Genomic DNA, 6,000 nt, shown 5'->3' on the forward strand with positions numbered 1-6,000 from the left:
CAGGCTCACCAATTGTAGTCTCGAGTATACGAGTCCAATATAAATAAGCTTGAAACTGTAGGTCTTTGGATTGAACTTGACGTATTGAACGAGTGGTACCTCAGGCGGTTTGCTAAGTTTCTCTCTGGAGAGGGTGAGAAACATGAGGTGCTCTATGTACGAGTACTTTGTTGTTCCGGAATAACGGTTTTGCTAGAAAGACGATTTCTGGAGGAATAGATGTACGTATGAAGCTGCTTTTGTGAGGATAGAATTGAATCAAGTAGTATGATAATGTCGTAATCATAAGGAAACTTAAAGACATTAGATTTGAACAAAAGATGTTTACAGACAAAACAACCATGCAACCATCAACAGAGTTTCGGTACTTTAGATTTACCACAAGACTATTGCTGCGAATATGATATACTACAAAATACAAGTATACGCAGGACGAGAATTCCTATACAGACAGGATCTCGCAAAAGGTAAGACTCCAGTTGCACTAGTTCTAGATGGTTTATAAAAACATACATATTACTGACGGTTGGAAGTGAACCTATACTATAGTAGGGTCCTTCGTTGTCTCTTTCCATAATGAGGTCAAACTCCTCCGGATTCACCATCATTCTCCTCTGTTGGACAGTCCCTCTTGAAGTGTCCCATGACGCCACATAGATGGCATATTCGAGAGATTTCGACATTGGTGGTTGAAGTAATGTGTTGGATCCGACTCTTGCAGTAACGGACGGTGTGTCCCTATTTATTGTAGTTTAAGCACTGCATTTTCCGACAAAATCCATGATGGTGATATTTGCATTTGTTACACTTTGGGAGATTGCCAGCATACTGTCTGGCCGTGTTAGGGATGGTAGTATGAGTTACAGAAGTCGTGGCTGCGACGGTTGCCACATGTTGTTGTCTTTTGCTCGTCCCTTGGGGTGATTTGCCTTTAGTCTTAGCCCAGAACTTTCGCTTGTTATTCTTGCGCTTGGGATTCGGGGTGTCGTGGTAGTTTGTTTCTCGTTGAGGTACTTGACTGTTACTTGGATTGGAATTATTGTTAACGATCCCGCTAACATTCGCATTGTTAGCGTTAAGGAGGGTCAGGACAGCTGACACGGCAGCCGAGACTGCAGCTTGAAAGGTAGCTGCATCAATCTGAAGAGTTGGTGTTTGGTAGATGGGTTGATCGTTTTTCTTCGGCGACATGATTCTGTTATACGAAAAGAAAAATGAATTTGTGAGCGAGTATGGTTGAACCTAGACGTACTTCGATCGTTCATGTAAATAAATAATAGAAGTATGTTCTTGAAGGATTGACCTACATCCCTATGATGCAGTCCTAGTGCTGGATGGAAGTGTGTGTATAAAGGGTTGACCCTGATGTACTTAGTTTGTTCATGTAAAGAGTACGACGATGTTCTCGAAAGTTTGACCTACATCCCTATGATGCAGTCCTAGTAATGAATAGAGGTAAGTTCGTAGAATGGTCTCAAGACATTTGTTGTACAAGTTGATGTATCGTGGATTGGTGAAAAACAAAATCCAACCACTGAAAGAGACTTGGAAATGTCTCCGTATCTAACTTGCTATGGTCCAATGACTTAACTAAAGCAGGTTTCAGATAGACTCCAATGAGAGTATGATAAGAGTACTTGAATGAAGGAAATGACACAAAAGTTAGCCGGTTGTCAATATCTTGGATATTTACGGCGTAAAGGTTCAGGAAAATGACCTTGTAAAGGTCTTACATCATATCCACATGAGATAGTTCCTGACAGCATAAAGACCTAACTAAAGTACTTACGGTACCAGATATTTTCATAGAAAATGCCACATCAGGCATAGACAGAAAAATACGATTCCTCTTTTTATAAGGGAAATAAAGTAAAGCGTCTACTACTGGCGACGGTAATTCCTCTGGTGAATTCTTAGTTCAACCAATTGGCGTTCCATGTCAAGTAGGTGTCTCTAATACACCCTCTGGCATACTTGGAGCTCTATGACTTTGGCTCGGGTTTTCAGCTAGTGTTTGCAGCAGGTTCTCATGGTTTCTTTCTGATCTCTTGTGAGCATCCTCTAGATGAGTGGTGTGGAGGGTATGCATTCTCGCATCGGTGACAACTTCGGCAATCTGATGTTGGGCTGTCCTGCCTTGAATCTCGTTTTGGGCCACTCTGCGGACCATGATTGGCAAGATTCTACCTGCTGAGCCCCCATTGCTCAGGTCGTAGAAGTTTCGGTCGCCCATAAATGGCATGGGCTGATCTTGTTCTTGGCTCCATGTTTCCAAGCATTCCACCGAATCAGGCGTCGGTCCATGAAGAGCTGGACGAGGGTTAGGAATTAGAAAGGGAGTTGCTCGGGGTAGGTTCTCAACTTCTAGTTCGGAATTAGGATCGGCTGAAAGGTTTACATCATGGAGATCATCCAAAGGGATAGGATGATCATTCTCTGGTTCTTCTCCAAACCAACCTGCTATGACTTCATTCGGAAGATACTGGTTGTCAAGGGGATGGAGCCCAACTATGATTTCTATGCGAGAATTTAGGGTAAGTGGATAATTATTAGACGAACTATCTAGATAATTATTTAGAAAACCCTCATTAGTTACATCACTATTTGTGAAGTGCATACCAGCTATGTGTAATCTAAACAGGATAGACCTTCGAATAAGTGACCTTATTTCCAAATTCACACAGAATAGGGGTAAGGCAAAATTATCACTGATTCTAAGCCTATAACATCCTAATTACATGTAGCCTTAGTGTATCCACTTAGCAACTATCAACTTAGTAATGAGGATCCCGTTTTAATTCTCAAGTATAAAGTACTTATACTAACACCAAATACTCCTATAGTATTTTAATTTTAATGTTATGTTCTATTGTTCTCATTGTGGTAGGGTTGGTAAGATTTTAGCATTGTTGCGACTACACACTTAAACTTAGGCACATGCTAGTCAACCCTCGGATAATATAGGCGATCAGGCTATATCTTCCCAGTTTTGACCATATGTCTCTAAGCCCACTTGTGTTGCCCAACAATCGTAATTCTTTTGTATTGTCCTAGTGACACTGATTTTACTATGAATGCAGCACGTATACTTACTTAAATATCTTATTATTTAAAGTATATATTCTAAATCAGAGTATTTTTAATCCCATTGTATTTATAGTTAGTATATCGTTTATGGGTTGATATACTCAATTCACTATAAACAATGCTCTGATACCAATCTGTCACACCCCAAAACCGAGAACGGCGGAAACGTTCTGGGGCGGAGGACGTCATGTATGCATCACAACAAATGTAAAGTAGTAAACAAGCAACAACATCATCCATTACATTAATAGTATAATTTTAGTTACAAGTGTTTTCTTCCATAGTACAAGACATGATGATAACTTTATCAAAATAAAAGACGAGTCTTGACTGCTCCGTCTTCTCTAAACCTTGTATTGACACCTGTGTATTTGTAACCTGAGAATACAAGTTATTTTGAAAGAGTAGATCAGCATTTAAGCTGGTGAGTTCATAAGTATTCAATGTCATTGCTTTGATTAGTTGATATGAAAGACTGGTAAATGAATGATGAAACATTTAGTATAAGTATGAAAAGCTCTAGAAAATCCCATATTTCCTACTAGTATAAAAGTAGTCTTCTACCAAGACTCGAATGTTTTGAAAGTAGTCTTTTACCTAGACCTGACTGTTTTGCAAGTATGTATCTCTTGAAAATGTGATGGTTTTTCCTTGTTTAACTCTTATTAGTAGTCCCTTAAGTATACCTGAAATGGTATCAACCTAGAACATCCGTAGACTGTTCATTTACCTCTGTTGCTAACAGCCGGGTTTAGGAATAGTTAGTCCCTTATGTATACCCACGATGGTATCAACCTAGAACATACGTAGATTGTTCATTTACCTCTGTAGCTAATAGTGGTTGTCGGAATGGTTAGTCCCTCAAAGTATGATGTGGTACTAGGAGATAAGGTCCCAGTCTATCTCGTCGATGATGTGATTGAATCACAAGGTAAAGATAGAAAGGCGAACAATCTAACCGTATCTAGACATATAACATGTAATAGTAATTTGCCATATAATGTCTATGTAAAAGTATTCATGTATAAGTATTCATGTAAGAGTATTCCTTCATATAACATGTAGTAGTAATTTGCCATATAATGTCTATGTAAAAGTATTCATGTATAAGTATTCATGTAAGAGTATTCCTTTATATAACATGTAGTCTGGACTCATGAATGAACTGACTCTGGTGTAATTTCTTGTAGTAGGGAAAATGTTTTGTTTACTCTAAACTATTCGTATAATAGTTTACTAGAATGTAATTGATGAGTGACCAAGTAGGTTTATACAACATTGCTATCTACGAGTATCGGAACTAAATTAACTGATGGAACATTTATGACCATATATGTATACATGATATATAACTAATATTTAAACGACTTTCGGACGAATGCCCAATATCCCACCAGACCACATCTCAAGGCGCGAAAAGGAAATAGGGTGGATAGCCTTCCTAAGTCTTTTAAACATTTCTTATATAACTATACATATAGAGGCATGCAATTTATAATATAAAAGCATAAAGAAGTTTTGTAAAACCGTTGAAAAGTCTAATAAAAGAATTTGTGACTTGATGTCAGTTTATAAAATGATTGAAAGTATTTTGTTTGATAAGACAGTTTAAGTACACGGAAAACCATTGTTTGAAAACACCTTTGTAACCGATTTTGAAAGGAAGCTTACAGTATGTAAGACAGTTTGATAACGAGCTTTAATCATGTAAAAACGTTTAAGAAAGTCATTTGAAGTAATATGTTTAGTGAAACTGTTAAACTTGTAGTAAATCCATTTGTATACTAGTTATAAATCACATAAGATTGATTTATTAACAAGAAGTATCCCAAAATATTGATGTTTTTCGTGCCAAAATAATCGTATGTTTGGAGTATGATAGGTGGGCACATATACATACAGTATAAGCAGTGTGTTTGATTTATATATAAATAACAACACTTTTCTTTTCAAAAGATATGATGTTATCGTGATATATTTTCGCATACGAAAGTTTCTTTATAATAATTATAAATCACATGCGATTCCGTTGATAAAAAGTATAAAACGAAACTTTATATAACATACGATAATCATCGTGTGTTTTATTTGTATTCCCCCCCCCCCCCCCCCCCCGTAAAAGCATATAAAAATATTTATAAAACATTTAAAAGTGTGGATTATAGGGGTATGAACTCACCTGAAAGTTTGAAGATAGCGAGATGGAAAACCGGGCAGAGTTTCGTCTCGGGAAACGGATTTTTTTCTCGGGATTCTCGGGAATCTTGGGAGTAAAATCGACCCTCGGGTCTTGAGCAAAAAGGCCAGAGCTTCGGGTTTGAACGGGCACGGAAAACGAGGCAAGACGCAAGAGAAAAGAGAAGAATTGAGCAACATTTTCGGAAAGCCTCGCATCCTATTTATAGGAAGGCTGAACCGCCTCAGTACGCGGGGTGTACGCTCGTACGCAGCGCGTACGCGTACGTCATGCATGACCGAAGCCTCGACTGCCTCGGCTTCGGATGCGACGGGTTGCTGGGGAGGCGGGTCGGACGGGTCGGCGGGTCGGACGGGTCGGACGGGTCGAATGCCTCAGATAGGGCGACGTGGACGATCCGAGGCCCTTGATCTCAGTACGCGGGGCGTACGAAGGTACGCCGGGCGTACTTCGGTCCTATCCGATGACCCCCCTTCGGATAATACAGGGGGTTTTTAATTAACTTTATAATTATTTTAATTAAACTTCAAAAATTCATATCTCCTTCATACGAACTCCGTTTTCGACGTTCTTTATATCCACGCGAAGATGAGACTATGATCTACAACTTTCGTTTAGATTCCGTTGGCAAATTACGAAATAATTTTTATTATTTATTTATTAAAATGACGTGATTAAGGAATTTCTTTAAAAATTCATAACATCTTTATCTGACG

Source organism: Lactuca sativa, chromosome 2 (genome assembly GCF_002870075.4).
Source record: "Lactuca sativa cultivar Salinas chromosome 2, Lsat_Salinas_v11, whole genome shotgun sequence".
Taxonomy (NCBI): Eukaryota; Viridiplantae; Streptophyta; class Magnoliopsida; order Asterales; family Asteraceae; genus Lactuca; species Lactuca sativa.